This window comes from Rhinoderma darwinii (assembly GCF_050947455.1).
Source record: "Rhinoderma darwinii isolate aRhiDar2 chromosome 3 unlocalized genomic scaffold, aRhiDar2.hap1 SUPER_3_unloc_14, whole genome shotgun sequence".
NCBI classification, from domain to species: domain Eukaryota; kingdom Metazoa; phylum Chordata; class Amphibia; order Anura; family Rhinodermatidae; genus Rhinoderma; species Rhinoderma darwinii.
This window is the reverse complement of record NW_027461739.1, coordinates 141,880-159,564: the sequence shown is the minus strand read 5'-3', so window position 1 is coordinate 159,564 and position 17,685 is coordinate 141,880. Positions and strand designations below refer to the sequence as shown.

At 37.9% G+C, this 17,685-nt stretch overlaps 21 non-coding genes across 21 annotated transcripts; 11 read left to right on the top strand and 10 right to left on the bottom strand.

Moving 5' to 3' along the window:
* Positions 1-1,023: 1,023 nt before the first annotated feature.
* Positions 1,024-1,105, bottom strand: TRNAS-UGA (transfer RNA serine (anticodon UGA)). Its single transcript has one exon. It is a non-coding gene; the product is annotated as a tRNA-Ser (tRNA).
* A 123-nt stretch (positions 1,106-1,228) lies between these two features.
* TRNAT-AGU (transfer RNA threonine (anticodon AGU)) lies at positions 1,229-1,302 on the top strand. The gene has a single exon. It is a non-coding gene; the product is annotated as a tRNA-Thr (tRNA).
* A 1,285-nt stretch (positions 1,303-2,587) lies between these two features.
* On the bottom strand, positions 2,588-2,669 carry TRNAS-UGA (transfer RNA serine (anticodon UGA)). The gene has a single exon. It is a non-coding gene; the product is annotated as a tRNA-Ser (tRNA).
* Positions 2,670-2,792: 123 nt separating this feature from the next.
* Positions 2,793-2,866, top strand: TRNAT-AGU (transfer RNA threonine (anticodon AGU)). Its single transcript has one exon. It is a non-coding gene; the product is annotated as a tRNA-Thr (tRNA).
* Positions 2,867-4,151: 1,285 nt separating this feature from the next.
* On the bottom strand, positions 4,152-4,233 carry TRNAS-UGA (transfer RNA serine (anticodon UGA)). Its single transcript has one exon. It is a non-coding gene; the product is annotated as a tRNA-Ser (tRNA).
* A 123-nt stretch (positions 4,234-4,356) lies between these two features.
* On the top strand, positions 4,357-4,430 carry TRNAT-AGU (transfer RNA threonine (anticodon AGU)). The gene has a single exon. It is a non-coding gene; the product is annotated as a tRNA-Thr (tRNA).
* A 1,285-nt stretch (positions 4,431-5,715) lies between these two features.
* On the bottom strand, positions 5,716-5,797 carry TRNAS-UGA (transfer RNA serine (anticodon UGA)). The gene has a single exon. It is a non-coding gene; the product is annotated as a tRNA-Ser (tRNA).
* A 123-nt stretch (positions 5,798-5,920) lies between these two features.
* TRNAT-AGU (transfer RNA threonine (anticodon AGU)) lies at positions 5,921-5,994 on the top strand. The gene has a single exon. It is a non-coding gene; the product is annotated as a tRNA-Thr (tRNA).
* A 1,285-nt stretch (positions 5,995-7,279) lies between these two features.
* Positions 7,280-7,361, bottom strand: TRNAS-UGA (transfer RNA serine (anticodon UGA)). Its single transcript has one exon. It is a non-coding gene; the product is annotated as a tRNA-Ser (tRNA).
* A 123-nt stretch (positions 7,362-7,484) lies between these two features.
* Positions 7,485-7,558, top strand: TRNAT-AGU (transfer RNA threonine (anticodon AGU)). The gene has a single exon. It is a non-coding gene; the product is annotated as a tRNA-Thr (tRNA).
* A 1,490-nt stretch (positions 7,559-9,048) lies between these two features.
* TRNAT-AGU (transfer RNA threonine (anticodon AGU)) lies at positions 9,049-9,122 on the top strand. Its single transcript has one exon. It is a non-coding gene; the product is annotated as a tRNA-Thr (tRNA).
* Positions 9,123-10,406: 1,284 nt separating this feature from the next.
* On the bottom strand, positions 10,407-10,488 carry TRNAS-UGA (transfer RNA serine (anticodon UGA)). The gene has a single exon. It is a non-coding gene; the product is annotated as a tRNA-Ser (tRNA).
* A 123-nt stretch (positions 10,489-10,611) lies between these two features.
* On the top strand, positions 10,612-10,685 carry TRNAT-AGU (transfer RNA threonine (anticodon AGU)). The gene has a single exon. It is a non-coding gene; the product is annotated as a tRNA-Thr (tRNA).
* Positions 10,686-11,969: 1,284 nt separating this feature from the next.
* TRNAS-UGA (transfer RNA serine (anticodon UGA)) lies at positions 11,970-12,051 on the bottom strand. The gene has a single exon. It is a non-coding gene; the product is annotated as a tRNA-Ser (tRNA).
* Positions 12,052-12,174: 123 nt separating this feature from the next.
* On the top strand, positions 12,175-12,248 carry TRNAT-AGU (transfer RNA threonine (anticodon AGU)). The gene has a single exon. It is a non-coding gene; the product is annotated as a tRNA-Thr (tRNA).
* Positions 12,249-13,529: 1,281 nt separating this feature from the next.
* TRNAS-UGA (transfer RNA serine (anticodon UGA)) lies at positions 13,530-13,611 on the bottom strand. The gene has a single exon. It is a non-coding gene; the product is annotated as a tRNA-Ser (tRNA).
* A 123-nt stretch (positions 13,612-13,734) lies between these two features.
* Positions 13,735-13,808, top strand: TRNAT-AGU (transfer RNA threonine (anticodon AGU)). The gene has a single exon. It is a non-coding gene; the product is annotated as a tRNA-Thr (tRNA).
* A 1,528-nt stretch (positions 13,809-15,336) lies between these two features.
* On the bottom strand, positions 15,337-15,418 carry TRNAS-UGA (transfer RNA serine (anticodon UGA)). The gene has a single exon. It is a non-coding gene; the product is annotated as a tRNA-Ser (tRNA).
* A 123-nt stretch (positions 15,419-15,541) lies between these two features.
* TRNAT-AGU (transfer RNA threonine (anticodon AGU)) lies at positions 15,542-15,615 on the top strand. Its single transcript has one exon. It is a non-coding gene; the product is annotated as a tRNA-Thr (tRNA).
* Positions 15,616-17,142: 1,527 nt separating this feature from the next.
* TRNAS-UGA (transfer RNA serine (anticodon UGA)) lies at positions 17,143-17,224 on the bottom strand. The gene has a single exon. It is a non-coding gene; the product is annotated as a tRNA-Ser (tRNA).
* Positions 17,225-17,347: 123 nt separating this feature from the next.
* TRNAT-AGU (transfer RNA threonine (anticodon AGU)) lies at positions 17,348-17,421 on the top strand. The gene has a single exon. It is a non-coding gene; the product is annotated as a tRNA-Thr (tRNA).
* Positions 17,422-17,685: the final 264 nt, after the last annotated feature.

The window sequence follows — 17,685 nt, the reverse complement described above, 5'->3', positions numbered from 1 at the left end:
CCCTAACTCCTAACTAGTCTAATTGGTGCTTTGCTGCTGATAACTACAGGGTGATTTGTAGTAAAAAAAATGTTTATTATTTGCAAAATTATGAGCATTTTCTAAATATGTAATTTAGCCTTTATTAGACATCTGGGAGGTAACAGCAGCAATTCTCCTGAGGTGGAGCTGACTCTCAGCATCTGATGCTGTCCTATCAGCATGAAGTTGCTTCACACACATTGTGAAACTCAAGCTACAGGGAAGGAGGATCAATTCAAACAGCCATATGTCGGGCTGTGGGCCACCTAAAAAGCAGATTTGGTGGCATTTGAAAGACTGGATTCTACTCTTTCATATGACACCAAAATCACAGTTCTAGCTGTGACAGAACCGAAGATATCACCTGTTGAAAACACAGTCGGGAATGGACGCAGTGTACTATATGATCACACTGTGTTGCTGGACAGGGAAGGGGGAGAAGTTGTATGCTGATTGGACAGCGTCATACAGAAAACATTAGCTGCCCAGAGTAAAAAGGAGTCATCTCCTATTTGGCTATTAGAGCTACATTAGTATATATAGATAAATGCTCATAACTTTGCAAATAAACGTTTTTTTAAAAAAAAAAAAAAAAATCACACTGTAGTTATCAGCATCATAGCGCCTATTAGGCTAGTTAGGAAATTGGGAATTGATAAACTGGTGACAGAGTCCATTTAAGGGACTATATACAGGAGTATGTGACAGAAAATAGTATTATAATTGACAGCAAGCAGAGATTTACTAAGGACAGAAGTTGTCCAACCAACCTGATTTGTTTTTATCAAGAGGAAAATAAAAGTCTGGACAAATGGGATGCTGTAGTTATAGTGATTTATACTCTAAATATTGCTCGCTTTTCAGAGTTGTAAGCCAGGGGCACAGCTGGAACCACTATTATTAATGTAATTAATCAGTGATAAAGAGGATGGAATTAAAATAACTCTTTCTATAGGTGACAAACTTTAATATGTTTCTGGAAGTTCTCTTCTTAAAATAGAACGTTGTGAACAGGACTTGAACCTGTGCAGGGAGACCCCATTGGATTTCAAATCCAACGCCTTAACCACTCGGCCATCACAACTTATGTACCCTGCCTGTTAAGACTTCTGCCAACTACACCTAAGGGGCTAGCCTAAGATATGAGATCAGTCTTTTGCTCTGAACTGAGCTGTGTGGTAGGACACCGTGAGAAGAAAAGTGCTTTGGTGCTGTGGCTTAGTTGGTTAAAGCGCCTGTCTAGTAAACAGGAGATCCTGAGTTCAAATCTCAGCAGTGCCTTGCTATTTGTTGCTTTAGTTTATTCACTTGTTTATTATTTAAGTTTACATAACTAAAGTATATGATGAATCAAATTCTTTATAGGCAATTAAAAATCTATCGGGTTTTTCATTGGTGACAGAGACCCCATGAATGTCATTGAGTTTTCTATAAGTAGTAAGTTCAATACAAAGTAATTATAGACCAGTAAGCTTAACATCCATTGTGGGAAAAACTTTTGAAGAGCTCTTAAAGGGACTCTGTTACCAGTTTATCAGGTCCCTAACTCCTAACTAGTCTAATTGGTGCTTTGCTGCTGATAACTACAGGGTGATTTGTAGTAAAAAAAATGTTTATTATTTGCAAAATTATGAGCATTTTCTAAATATGTAATTTAGCCTTTATTAGACATCTGGGAGGTAACAGCAGCAATTCTCCTGAGGTGGAGCTGACTCTCAGCATCTGATGCTGTCCTATCAGCATGAAGCTGCTTCACACACATTGTGAAACTCAAGCTACAGTGAAGGAGGATCAATTCAAACAGCCATATCTCGGGCTGTGGGCCACCTAAAAAAAGCAGGTTTGGTGGCATTTAAAAGACTGGATTCTACTCTCTCATATGACACCAAAATCACAGTTCTAGCTGTGACAGAACCGAAGATATCACCTGTTGAAACCACAGTCGGGAATGGACGCAGTGTACTATATGATCACACTGTGTTGCTGGACAGGGAAGGGGGAGAAGTTGTATGCTGATTGGACAGCGTCATACAGAAAACATTAGCTGCCCAGAGTAAAAAGGAGTCATCTCCTATTTGGCTATTAGAGCTACATTAGTATATATAGATAAATGCTCATAACTTTGCAAATAAACGTTTTTTTTAAAAAACAAAAAACAAATCACACTGTAGTTATCAGCATCATAGCGCCTATTAGGCTAGTTAGGAAATTGGGAATTGATAAACTGGTGACAGAGTCCATTTAAGGGACTATATACAGGAGTATGTGACAGAAAATAGTATTATAATTGACAGCAAGCAGAGATTTACTAAGGACAGAAGTTGTCCAACCAACCTGATTTGTTTTTATCAAGAGGAAAATAAAAGTCTGGACAAATGGGATGCTGTAGTTATAGTGATTTATACTCTAAATATTGCTCGCTTTTCAGAGTTGTAAGCCAGGGGCACAGCTGGAACCACTATTATTAATGTAATTAATCAGTGATAAAGAGGATGGAATTAAAATAACTCTTTCTATAGGTGACAAACTTTAATATGTTTCTGGAAGTTCTCTTCTTAAAATAGAACGTTGTGAACAGGACTTGAACCTGTGCAGGGAGACCCCATTGGATTTCAAATCCAACGCCTTAACCACTCGGCCATCACAACTTATGTACCCTGCCTGTTAAGACTTCTGCCAACTACACCTAAGGGGCTAGCCTAAGATATGAGATCAGTCTTTTGCTCTGAACTGAGCTGTGTGGTAGGACACCGTGAGAAGAAAAGTGTTTTGGTGCTGTGGCTTAGTTGGTTAAAGCGCCTGTCTAGTAAACAGGAGATCCTGAGTTCAAATCTCAGCAGTGCCTTGCTATTTGTTGCTTTAGTTTATTCACTTGTTTATTATTTAAGTTTACATAACTAAAGTATATGATGAATCAAATTCTTTATAGGCAATTAAAAATCTATCGGGTTTTTCATTGGTGACAGAGACCCCATGAATGTCATTGAGTTTTCTATAAGTAGTAAGTTCAATACAAAGTAATTATAGACCAGTAAGCTTAACATCCATTGTGGGAAAAACTTTTGAAGAGCTCTTAAAGGGACTCTGTTACCAGTTTATCAGGTCCCTAACTCCTAACTAGTCTAATTGGTGCTTTGCTGCTGATAACTACAGGGTGATTTGTAGTAAAAAAAATGTTTATTATTTGCAAAATTATGAGCATTTTCTAAATATGTAATTTAGCCTTTATTAGACATCTGGGAGGTAACAGCAGCAATTCTCCTGAGGTGGAGCTGACTCTCAGCATCTGATGCTGTCCTATCAGCATGAAGCTGCTTCACACACATTGTGAAACTCAAGCTACAGTGAAGGAGGATCAATTCAAACAGCCATATCTCGGGCTGTGGGCCACCTAAAAAAGCAGGTTTGGTGGCATTTAAAAGACTGGATTCTACTCTCTCATATGACACCAAAATCACAGTTCTAGCTGTGACAGAACCGAAGATATCACCTGTTGAAACCACAGTCGGGAATGGACGCAGTGTACTATATGATCACACTGTGTTGCTGGACAGGGAAGGGGGAGAAGTTGTATGCTGATTGGACAGCGTCATACAGAAAACATTAGCTGCCCAGAGTAAAAAGGAGTCATCTCCTATTTGGCTATTAGAGCTACATTAGTATATATAAATAAATGCTCATAACTTTGCAAATAAACGTTTTTTTTTTTAAAAAAAACAACAAATCACACTGTAGTTATCAGCATCATAGCGCCTATTAGGCTAGTTAGGAAATTGGGAATTGATAAACTGGTGACAGAGTCCATTTAAGGGACTATATACAGGAGTATGTGACAGAAAATAGTATTATAATTGACAGCAAGCAGAGATTTACTAAGGACAGAAGTTGTCCAACCAACCTGATTTGTTTTTATCAAGAGGAAAATAAAAGTCTGGACAAATGGGATGCTGTAGTTATAGTGATTTATACTCTAAATATTGCTCGCTTTTCAGAGTTGTAAGCCAGGGGCACAGCTGGAACCACTATTATTAATGTAATTAATCAGTGATAAAGAGGATGGAATTAAAATAACTCTTTCTATAGGTGACAAACTTTAATATGTTTCTGGAAGTTCTCTTCTTAAAATAGAACGTTGTGAACAGGACTTGAACCTGTGCAGGGAGACCCCATTGGATTTCAAATCCAACGCCTTAACCACTCGGCCATCACAACTTATGTACCCTGCCTGTTAAGACTTCTGCCAACTACACCTAAGGGGCTAGCCTAAGATATGAGATCAGTCTTTTGCTCTGAACTGAGCTGTGTGGTAGGACACCGTGAGAAGAAAAGTGCTTTGGTGCTGTGGCTTAGTTGGTTAAAGCGCCTGTCTAGTAAACAGGAGATCCTGAGTTCAAATCTCAGCAGTGCCTTGCTATTTGTTGCTTTAGTTTATTCACTTGTTTATTATTTAAGTTTACATAACTAAAGTATATGATGAATCAAATTCTTTATAGGCAATTAAAAATCTATCGGGTTTTTCATTGGTGACAGAGACCCCATGAATGTCATTGAGTTTTCTATAAGTAGTAAGTTCAATACAAAGTAATTATAGACCAGTAAGCTTAACATCCATTGTGGGAAAAACTTTTGAAGAGCTCTTAAAGGGACTCTGTTACCAGTTTATCAGGTCCCTAACTCCTAACTAGTCTAATTGGTGCTTTGCTGCTGATAACTACAGGGTGATTTGTAGTAAAAAAAATGTTTATTATTTGCAAAATTATGAGCATTTTCTAAATATGTAATTTAGCCTTTATTAGACATCTGGGAGGTAACAGCAGCAATTCTCCTGAGGTGGAGCTGACTCTCAGCATCTGATGCTGTCCTATCAGCATGAAGCTGCTTCACACACATTGTGAAACTCAAGCTACAGTGAAGGAGGATCAATTCAAACAGCCATATCTCGGGCTGTGGGCCACCTAAAAAAAGCAGGTTTGGTGGCATTTAAAAGACTGGATTCTACTCTCTCATATGACACCAAAATCACAGTTCTAGCTGTGACAGAACCGAAGATATCACCTGTTGAAACCACAGTCGGGAATGGACGCAGTGTACTATATGAACACACTGTGTTGCTGGACAGGGAAGGGGGAGAAGTTGTATGCTGATTGGACAGCGTCATACAGAAAACATTAGCTGCCCAGAGTAAAAAGGAGTCATCTCCTATTTGGCTATTAGAGCTACATTAGTATATATAGATAAATGCTCATAACTTTGCAAATAAACGTTTTTTTTTTTAAAAAAACAACAAATCACACTGTAGTTATCAGCATCATAGCGCCTATTAGGCTAGTTAGGAAATTGGGAATTGATAAACTGGTGACAGAGTCCATTTAAGGGACTATATACAGGAGTATGTGACAGAAAATAGTATTATAATTGACAGCAAGCAGAGATTTACTAAGGACAGAAGTTGTCCAACCAACCTGATTTGTTTTTATCAAGAGGAAAATAAAAGTCTGGACAAATGGGATGCTGTAGTTATAGTGATTTATACTCTAAATATTGCTCGCTTTTCAGAGTTGTAAGCCAGGGGCACAGCTGGAACCACTATTATTAATGTAATTAATCAGTGATAAAGAGGATGGAATTAAAATAACTCTTTCTATAGGTGACAAACTTTAATATGTTTCTGGAAGTTCTCTTCTTAAAATAGAACGTTGTGAACAGGACTTGAACCTGTGCAGGGAGACCCCATTGGATTTCAAATCCAACGCCTTAACCACTCGGCCATCACAACTTATGTACCCTGCCTGTTAAGACTTCTGCCAACTACACCTAAGGGGCTAGCCTAAGATATGAGATCAGTCTTTTGCTCTGAACTGAGCTGTGTGGTAGGACACCGTGAGAAGAAAAGTGCTTTGGTGCTGTGGCTTAGTTGGTTAAAGCGCCTGTCTAGTAAACAGGAGATCCTGAGTTCAAATCTCAGCAGTGCCTTGCTATTTGTTGCTTTAGTTTATTCACTTGTTTATTATTTAAGTTTACATAACTAAAGTATATGATGAATCAAATTCTTTATAGGCAATTAAAAATCTATCGGGTTTTTCATTGGTGACAGAGACCCCATGAATGTCATTGAGTTTTCTATAAGTAGTAAGTTCAATACAAAGTAATTATAGACCAGTAAGCTTAACATCCATTGTGGGAAAAACTTTTGAAGAGCTCTTAAAGGGACTCTGTTACCAGTTTATCAGGTCCCTAACTCCTAACTAGTCTAATTGGTGCTTTGCTGCTGATAACTACAGGGTGATTTGTAGTAAAAAAAATGTTTATTATTTGCAAAATTATGAGCATTTTCTAAATATGTAATTTAGCCTTTATTAGACATCTGGGAGGTAACAGCAGCAATTCTCCTGAGGTGGAGCTTACTCTCAGCATCTGATGCTGTCCTATCAGCATGAAGCTGCTTCACACACATTGTGAAACTCAAGCTACAGTGAAGGAGGATCAATTCAAACAGCCATATCTCGGGCTGTGGGCCACCTAAAAAAAGCAGGTTTGGTGGCATTTAAAAGACTGGATTCTACTCTCTCATATGACACCAAAATCACAGTTCTAGCTGTGACAGAACCGAAGATATCACCTGTTGAAACCACAGTCGGGAATGGACGCAGTGTACTATATGATCACACTGTGTTGCTGGACAGGGAAGGGGGAGAAGTTGTATGCTGATTGGACAGCGTCATACAGAAAACATTAGCTGCCCAGAGTAAAAAGGAGTCATCTCCTATTTGGCTATTAGAGCTACATTAGTATATATAGATAAATGCTCATAACTTTGCAAATAAACGTTTTTTTTTTTAAAAAAACAGCAAATCACACTGTAGTTATCAGCATCATAGCGCCTATTAGGCTAGTTAGGAAATTGGGAATTGATAAACTGGTGACAGAGTCCATTTAAGGGACTATATACAGGAGTATGTGACAGAAAATAGTATTATAATTGACAGCAAGCAGAGATTTACTAAGGACAGAAGTTGTCCAACCAACCTGATTTGTTTTTATCAAGAGGAAAATAAAAGTCTGGACAAATGGGATGCTGTAGTTATAGTGATTTATACTCTAAATATTGCTCGCTTTTCAGAGTTGTAAGCCAGGGGCACAGCTGGAACCACTATTATTAATGTAATTAATCAGTGATAAAGAGGATGGAATTAAAATAACTCTTTCTATAGGTGACAAACTTTAATATGTTTCTGGAAGTTCTCTTCTTAAAATAGAACGTTGTGAACAGGACTTGAACCTGTGCAGGGAGACCCCATTGGATTTCAAATCCAACGCCTTAACCACTCGGCCATCACAACTTATGTACCCTGCCTGTTAAGACTTCTGCCAACTACACCTAAGGGGCTAGCCTAAGATATGAGATCAGTCTTTTGCTCTGAACTGAGCTGTGTGGTAGGACACCGTGAGAAGAAAAGTGCTTTGGTGCTGTGGCTTAGTTGGTTAAAGCGCCTGTCTAGTAAACAGGAGATCCTGAGTTCAAATCTCAGCAGTGCCTTGCTATTTGTTGCTTTAGTTTATTCACTTGTTTATTATTTAAGTTTACATAACTAAAGTATATGATGAATCAAATTCTTTATAGGCAATTAAAAATCTATCGGGTTTTTCATTGGTGACAGAGACCCCATGAATGTCATTGAGTTTTCTATAAGTAGTAAGTTCAATACAAAGTAATTATAGACCAGTAAGCTTAACATCCATTGTGGGAAAAACATTTGAAGAGCTCTTAAAGGGACTCTGTTACCAGTTTATCAGGTCCCTAACTCCTAACTAGTCTAATTGGTGCTTTGCTGCTGATAACTACAGGGTGATTTGTAGTAAAAAAAATGTTTATTATTTGCAAAATTATGAGCATTTTCTAAATATGTAATTTAGCCTTTATTAGACATCTGGGAGGTAACAGCAGCAATTCTCCTGAGGTGGAGCTGACTCTCAGCATCTGATGCTGTCCTATCAGCATGAAGCTGCTTCACACACATTGTGAAACTCAAGCTACAGTGAAGGAGGATCAATTCAAACAGCCATATCTCGGGCTGTGGGCCACCTAAAAAAAGCAGGTTTGGTGGCATTTAAAAGACTGGATTCTACTCTCTCATATGACACCAAAATCACAGTTCTAGCTGTGACAGAACCGAAGATATCACCTGTTGAAACCACAGTCGGGAATGGACGCAGTGTACTATATGATCACACTGTGTTGCTGGACAGGGAAGGGGGAGAAGTTGTATGCTGATTGGACAGCGTCATACAGAAAACATTAGCTGCCCAGAGTAAAAAGGAGTCATCTCCTATTTGGCTATTAGAGCTACATTAGTATATATAGATAAATGCTCATAACTTTGCAAATAAACGTTTTTTTTTAAAAAAAAACAACAAATCACACTGTAGTTATCAGCATCATAGCGCCTATTAGGCTAGTTAGGAAATTGGGAATTGATAAACTGGTGACAGAGTCCATTTAAGGGACTATATACAGGAGTATGTGACAGAAAATAGTATTATAATTGACAGCAAGCAGAGATTTACTAAGGACAGAAGTTGTCCAACCAACCTGATTTGTTTTTATCAAGAGGAAAATAAAAGTCTGGACAAATGGGATGCTGTAGTTATAGTGATTTATACTCTAAATATTGCTCGCTTTTCAGAGTTGTAAGCCAGGGGCACAGCTGGAACCACTATTATTAATGTAATTAATCAGTGATAAAGAGGATGGAATTAAAATAACTCTTTCTATAGGTGACAAACTTTAATATGTTTCTGGAAGTTCTCTTCTTAAAATAGAACGTTGTGAACACGACTTGAACCTGTGCAGGGAGACCCCATTGGATTTCAAATCCAACGCCTTAACCACTCGGCCATCACAACTTATGTACCCTGCCTGTTAAGACTTCTGCCAACTACACCTAAGGGGCTAGCCTAAGATATGAGATCAGTCTTTTGCTCTGAACTGAGCTGTGTGGTAGGACACCGTGAGAAGAAAAGTGCTTTGGTGCTGTGGCTTAGTTGGTTAAAGCGCCTGTCTAGTAAACAGGAGATCCTGAGTTCAAATCTCAGCAGTGCCTTGCTATTTGTTGCTTTAGTTTATTCACTTGTTTATTATTTAAGTTTACATAACTAAAGTATATGATGAATCAAATTCTTTATAGGCAATTAAAAATCTATCGGGTTTTTCATTGGTGACAGAGACCCCATGAATGTCATTGAGTTTTCTATAAGTAGTAAGTTCAATACAAAGTAATTATAGACCAGTAAGCTTAACATCCATTGTGGGAAAAACTTTTGAAGAGCTCTTAAAGGGACTCTGTTACCAGTTTATCAGGTCCCTAACTCCTAACTAGTCTAATTGGTGCTTTGCTGCTGATAACTACAGGGTGATTTGTAGTAAAAAAAATGTTTATTATTTGCAAAATTATGAGCATTTTCTAAATATGTAATTTAGCCTTTATTAGACATCTGGGAGGTAACAGCAGCAATTCTCCTGAGGTGGAGCTGACTCTCAGCATCTGATGCTGTCCTATCAGCATGAAGCTGCTTCACACACATTGTGAAACTCAAGCTACAGTGAAGGAGGATCAATTCAAACAGCCATATCTCGGGCTGTGGGCCACCTAAAAAAGCAGATTTGGTGGCATTTGAAAGACTGGATTCTACTCTTTCATATGACACCAAAATCACAGTTCTAGCTGTGACAGAACCGAAGATATCACCTGTTGAAACCACAGTCGGGAATGGACGCAGTGTACTATATGATCACACTGTGTTGCTGGACAGGGAAGGGGGAGAAGTTGTATGCTGATTGGACAGCGTCATACAGAAAACATTAGCTGCCCAGAGTAAAAAGGAGTCATCTCCTATTTGGCTATTAGAGCTACATTAGTATATATAGATAAATGCTCATAACTTTGCAAATAAACGTTTTTTTTTTTAAAAAAACAACAAATCACACTGTAGTTATCAGCATCATAGCGCCTATTAGGCTAGTTAGGAAATTGGGAATTGATAAACTGGTGACAGAGTCCATTTAAGGGACTATATACAGGAGTATGTGACAGAAAATAGTATTATAATTGACAGCAAGCAGAGATTTACTAAGGACAGAAGTTGTCCAACCAACCTGATTTGTTTTTATCAAGAGGAAAATAAAAGTCTGGACAAATGAGATGCTGTAGTTATAGTGATTTATACTCTAAATATTGCTCGCTTTTCAGAGTTGTAAGCCAGGGGCACAGCTGGAACCACTATTATTAATGTAATTAATCAGTGATAAAGAGGATGGAATTAAAATAACTCTTTCTATAGGTGACAAACTTTAATATGTTTCTGGAAGTTCTCTTCTTAAAATAGAACGTTGTGAACAGGACTTGAACCTGTGCAGGGAGACCCCATTGGATTTCAAATCCAACGCCTTAACCACTCGGCCATCACAACTTATGTACCCTGCCTGTTAAGACTTCTGCCAACTACACCTAAGGGGCTAGCCTAAGATATGAGATCAGTCTTTTGCTCTGAACTGAGCTGTGTGGTAGGACAGCGTGAGAAGAAAAGTGCTTTGGTGCTGTGGCTTAGTTGGTTAAAGCGCCTGTCTAGTAAACAGGAGATCCTGAGTTCAAATCTCAGCAGTGCCTTGCTATTTGTTGCTTTAGTTTATTCACTTGTTTATTATTTAAGTTTACATAACTAAAGTATATGATGAATCAAATTCTTTATAGGCAATTAAAAATCTATCGGGTTTTTCATTGGTGACAGAGACCCCATGAATGTCATTGAGTTTTCTATAAGTAGTAAGTTCAATACAAAGTAATTATAGACCAGTAAGCTTAACATCCATTGTGGGAAAAACTTTTGAAGAGCTCTTAAAGGGACTCTGTTACCAGTTTATCAGGTCCCTAACTCCTAACTAGTCTAATTGGTGCTTTGCTGCTGATAACTACAGGGTGATTTGTAGTAAAAAAAATGTTTATTATTTGCAAAATTATGAGCATTTTCTAAATATGTAATTTAGCCTTTATTAGACATCTGGGAGGTAACAGCAGCAATTCTCCTGAGGTGGAGCTGACTCTCAGCATCTGATGCTGTCCTATCAGCATGAAGCTGCTTCACACACATTGTGAAACTCAAGCTACAGTGAAGGAGGATCAATTCAAACAGCCATATCTCGGGCTGTGGGCCACCTAAAAAAGCAGATTTGGTGGCAGTTGAAAGACTGGATTCTACTCTTTCATATGACACCAAAATCACAGTTCTAGCTGTGACAGAACCGAAGATATCACCTGTTGAAACCACAGTCGGGAATGGACGCAGTGTACTATATGATCACACTGTGTTGCTGGACAGGGAAGGGGGAGAAGTTGTATGCTGATTGGACAGCGTCATACAGAAAACATTAACTGCCCAGAGTAAAAAGGAGTCATCTCCTATTTGGCTATTAGAGCTACATTAGTATATATAGATAAATGCTCATAACTTTGCAAATAAACGTTTTTTTTTTTAAAAAAACAACAAATCACACTGTAGTTATCAGCATCATAGCGCTTATTAGGCTAGTTAGGAAATTGGGAATTGATAAACTGGTGACAGAGTCCATTTAAGGGACTATATACAGGAGTATGTGACAGAAAATAGTATTATAATTGACAGCAAGCAGAGATTTACTAAGGACAGAAGTTGTCCAACCAACCTGATTTGTTTTTATCAAGAGGAAAATAAAAGTCTGGACAAATGGGATGCTGTAGTTATAGTGATTTATACTCTAAATATTGCTCGCTTTTCAGAGTTGTAAGCCAGGGGCACAGCTGGAACCACTATTATTAATGTAATTAATCAGTGATAAAGAGGATGGAATTAAAATAACTCTTTCTATAGGTGACAAACTTTAATATGTTTCTGGAAGTTCTCTTCTTAAAATAGAACGTTGTGAACAGGACTTGAACCTGTGCAGGGAGACCCCATTGGATTTCAAATCCAACGCCTTAACCACTCGGCCATCACAACTTATGTACCCTGCCTGTTAAGACTTCTGCCAACTACACCTAAGGGGCTAGCCTAAAATATGAGATCAGTCTTTTGCTCTAAACTGAGCTGTGTGGTAGGACACCGTGAGAAGAAAAGTGCTTTGGTGCTGTGGCTTAGTTGGTTAAAGCGCCTGTCTAGTAAACAGGAGATCCTGAGTTCAAATCTCAGCAGTGCCTTGCTATTTGTTGCTTTAGTTTATTCACTTGTTTATTATTTAAGTTTACATAACTAAAGTATATGATGAATCAAATTCTTTATAGGCAATTAAAAATCTATCGGGTTTTTCATTGGTGACAGAGACCCCATGAATGTCATTGAGTTTTCTATAAGTAGTAAGTTCAATACAAAGTAATTATAGACCAGTAAGCTTAACATCCATTGTGGGAAAAACTTTTGAAGAGCTCTTAAAGGGACTCTGTTACCAGTTTATCAGGTCCCTAACTCCTAACTAGTCTAATTGGTGCTTTGCTGCTGATAACTACAGGGTGATTTGTAGTAAAAAAAATGTTTATTATTTGCAAAATTATGAGCATTTTCTAAATATGTAATTTAGCCTTTATTAGACATCTGGGAGGTAACAGCAGCAATTCTCCTGAGGTGGAGCTGACTCTCAGCATCTGATGCTGTCCTATCAGCATGAAGTTGCTTCACACACATTGTGAAACTCAAGCTACAGGGAAGGAGGATCAATTCAAACAGCCATATCTCGGGCTGTGGGCCACCTAAAAAAGATTTGGTGGCATTTGAAAGACTGGATTCTACTCTTTCATATGACACCAAAATCACAGTTCTAGCTGTGACAGAACCGAAGATATCACCTGTTGAAACCACAGTCGGGAATGGACGCAGTGTACTATATGATCACACTGTGTTGCTGGACAGGGAAGGGGGAGAAGTTGTATGCTGATTGGACAGCGTCATACAGAAAACATTAGCTGCCCAGAGTAAAAAGGAGTCATCTCCTATTTGGCTATTAGAGCTACATTAGTATATATAGATAAATGCTCATAACTTTGCAAATAAACGTTTTTTTTTTTAAAAAAACAACAAATCACACTGTAGTTATCAGCATCATAGCGCCTATTAGGCTAGTTAGGAAATTGGGAATTGATAAACTGGTGACAGAGTCCATTTAAGGGACTATATACAGGAGTATGTGACAGAAAATAGTATTATAATTGACAGCAAGCAGAGATTTACTAAGGACAGAAGTTGTCCAACCAACCTGATTTGTTTTTATCAAGAGGAAAATAAAAGTCTGGACAAATGGGATGCTGTAGTTATAGTGATTTATACTCTAAATATTGCTCGCTTTTCAGAGTTGTAAGCCAGGGGCACAGCTGGAACCACTATTATTAATGTAATTAATCAGTGATAAAGAGGATGGAATTAAAATAACTCTTTCTATAGGTGACAAACTTTAATATGTTTCTGGAAGTTCTCTTCTTAAAATAGAACGTTGTGAACAGGACTTGAACCTGTGCAGGGAGACCCCATTGGATTTCAAATCCAACGCCTTAACCACTCGGCCATCACAACTTATGTACCCTGCCTGTTAAGACTTCTGCCAACTACACCTAAGGGGCTAGCCTAAGATATGAGATCAGTCTTTTGCTCTGAACTGAGCTGTGTGGTAGGACAGCGTGAGAAGAAAAGTGCTTTGGTGCTGTGGCTTAGTTGGTTAAAGCGCCTGTCTAGTAAACAGGAGATCCTGAGTTCAAATCTCAGCAGTGCCTTGCTATTTGTTGCTTTAGTTTATTCACTTGTTTATTATTTAAGTTTACATAACTAAAGTATATGATGAATCAAATTCTTTATAGGCAATTAAAAATCTATCGGGTTTTTCATTGGTGACAGAGACCCCATGAATGTCATTGAGTTTTCTATAAGTAGTAAGTTCAATACAAAGTAATTATAGACCAGTAAGCTTAACATCCATTGTGGGAAAAACTTTTGAAGAGCTCTTAAAGGGACTCTGTTACCAGTTTATCAGGTCCCTAACTCCTAACTAGTCTAATTGGTGCTTTGCTGCTGATAACTACAGGGTGATTTGTAGTAAAAAAAATGTTTATTATTTGCAAAATTATGAGCATTTTCTAAATATGTAATTTAGCCTTTATTAGACATCTGGGAGGTAACAGCAGCAATTCTCCTGAGGTGGAGCTGACTCTCAGCATCTGATGCTGTCCTATCAGCATGAAGCTGCTTCACACACATTGTGAAACTCAAGCTACAGTGAAGGAGGATCAATTCAAACAGCCATATCTCGGGCTGTGGGCCACCTAAAAAAGCAGATTTGGTGGCAGTTGAAAGACTGGATTCTACTCTTTCATATGACACCAAAATCACAGTTCTAGCTGTGACAGAACCGAAGATATCACCTGTTGAAACCACAGTCGGGAATGGACGCAGTGTACTATATGATCACACTGTGTTGCTGGACAGGGAAGGGGGAGAAGTTGTATGCTGATTGGACAGCGTCATACAGAAAACATTAACTGCCCAGAGTAAAAAGGAGTCATCTCCTATTTGGCTATTAGAGCTACATTAGTATATATAAATAAATGCTCATAACTTTGCAAATAAACGTTTTTTTAAAAAAAACAACAAATCACACTGTAGTTATCAGCATCATAGCGCCTATTAGGCTAGTTAGGAAATTGGGAATTGATAAACTGGTGACAGAGTCCATTTAAGGGTCTATATACAGGAGTATGTGACAGAAAATAGACAGAAAACATTAGCTGCCCAGAGTAAAAAGGAGTCATCTCCTATTTGGCTATTAGAGCTACATTAGTATATATAAATAAATGCTCATAACTTTGCAAATAAACGTTTTTTTAAAAAAAAACAACAAATCACACTGTAGTTATCAGCATCATAGCGCCTATTAGGCTAGTTAGGAAATTGGGAATTGATAAACTGGTGACAGAGTCCATTTAAGGGTCTATATACAGGAGTATGTGACAGAAAATAGTATTATAATTGACAGCAAGCAGAGATTTACTAAGGACAGAAGTTGTCCAACCAACCTGATTTGTTTTTATCAAGAGGAAAATAAAAGTCTGGACAAATGGGATGCTGTAGTTATAGTGATTTATACTCTAAATATTGCTCGCTTTTCAGAGTTGTAAGCCAGGGGCACAGCTGGAACCACTATTATTAATGTAATTAATCAGTGATAAAGAGGATGGAACTAAAATAACTCTTTCTATAGGTGACAAACTTTAATATGTTTCTGGAAGTTCTCTTCTTAAAATAGAACGTTGTGAACAGGACTTGAACCTGTGCAGGGAGACCCCATTGGAGTTCAAATCCAACGCCTTAACCACTCGGCCATCACAACTTATGTACCCTGACTGTTAAGACTTCTGGCAACTACACCTAAGGGGCTAGCCTAAAATATGAGATCAGTCTTTTGCTCTAAACTGAGCTGTGTGGTAGGACACCGTGAGAAGAAAAGTGCTTTGGTGCTGTGGCTTAGTTGGTTAAAGCGCCTGTCTAGTAAACAGGAGATCCTGAGTTCAAATCTCAGCAGTGCCTTGCTATTTGTTGCTTTAGTTTATTCACTTGTTTATTATTTAAGTTTACATAACTAAAGTATATGATGAATCAAATTCTTTATAGGCAATTAAAAATCTATCGGGTTTTTCATTGGTGACAGAGACCCCATGAATGTCATTGAGTTTTCTATAAGTAGTAAGTTCAATACAAAGTAATTATAGACCAGTAAGCTTAACATCCATTGTGGGAAAAACTTTTGAAGAGCTCTTAAAGGGACTCTGTTACCAGTTTATCAGGTCCCTAACTCCTAACTAGTCTAATTGGTGCTTTGCTGCTGATAACTACAGGGTGATTTGTAGTAAAAAAAATGTTTATTATTTGCAAAATTATGAGCATTTTCTAAATATGTAATTTAGCCTTTATTAGACATCTGGGAGGTAACAGCAGCAATTCTCCTGAGGTGGAGCTGACCCTCAGCATCTGATGCTGTCCTATCAGCATGAAGTTGCTTCACACACATTGTGAAACTCAAGCTACAGGGAAGGAGGATCAATTCAAACAGCCATATCTCGGGCTGTGGGCCACCTAAAAAAGCAGATTTGGTGGCATTTGAAAGACTGGATTCTACTCTTTCATATGACACCAAAATCACAGTTCTAGCTGTGACAGAACCGAAGATATCACCTGTTGAAAACACAGTCGAGAATGGACGCAGTGTACTATATGATCACACTGTGTTGCTGGACAGGGAAGGGGGAGAAGTTGTATGCTGATTGGACAGCATCATACAGAAAACATTAGCTGCCCAGAGTAAAAAGGAGTCATCTCCTATTTGGCTATTAGAGCTACATTAGTATATATAAATAAATGCTCATAACTTTGCAAATAAACGTTTTTTTAAAAAAAACAACAAATCACACTGTAGTTATCAGCATCATAGCGCCTATTAGGCTAGTTAGGAAATTGGGAATTGATAAACTGGTGACAGAGTCCATTTAAGGGTCTATATACAGGAGTATGTGACAGAAAATAGACAGAAAACATTAGCTGCCCAGAGTAAAAAGGAGTCATCTCCTATTTGGCTATTAGAGCTACATTAGTATATATAAATAAATGCTCATAACTTTGCAAATAAACGTTTTTTTAAAAAAAACAACAAATCACACTGTAGTTATCAGCATCATAGCGCCTATTAGGCTAGTTAGGAAATTGGGAATTGATAAACTGGTGACAGAGTCCATTTAAGGGTCTATATACAGGAGTATGTGACAGAAAATAGTATTATAATTGACAGCAAGCAGAGATTTACTAAGGACAGAAGTTGTCCAACCAACCTGATTTGTTTTTATCAAGAGGAAAATAAAAGTCTGGACAAATGGGATGCTGTAGTTATAGTGATTTATACTCTAAATATTGCTCGCTTTTCAGAGTTGTAAGCCAGGAGCACAGCTGGAACCACTATTATTAATGTAATTAATCAGTGATAAAGAGGATGGAATTAAAATAACTCTTTCTATAGGTGACAAACTTTAATATGTTTCTGGAAGTTCTCTTCTTAAAATAGAACGTTGTGAACAGGACTTGAACCTGTGCAGGGAGACCCCATTGGATTTCAAATCCAACGCCTTAACCACTCGGCCATCACAACTTATGTACCCTGACTGTTAAGACTTCTGGCAACTACACCTAAGGGGCTAGCCTAAAATATGAGATCAGTCTTTTGCTCTAAACTGAGCTGTGTGGTAGGACACCGTGAGAAGAAAAGTGCTTTGGTGCTGTGGCTTAGTTGGTTAAAGCGCCTGTCTAGTAAACAGGAGATCCTGAGTTCAAATCTCAGCAGTGCCTTGCTATTTGTTGCTTTAGTTTATTCACTTGTTTATTATTTAAGTTTACATAACTAAAGTATATGATGAATCAAATTCTTTATAGGCAATTAAAAATCTATCGGGTTTTTCATTGGTGACAGAGACCCCATGAATGTCATTGAGTTTTCTATAAGTAGTAAGTTCAATACAAAGTAATTATAGACCAGTAAGCTTAACATCCATTGTGGGAAAAACTTTTGAAGAGCTCTTAAAGGGACTCTGTTACCAGTTTATCAGGTCCCTA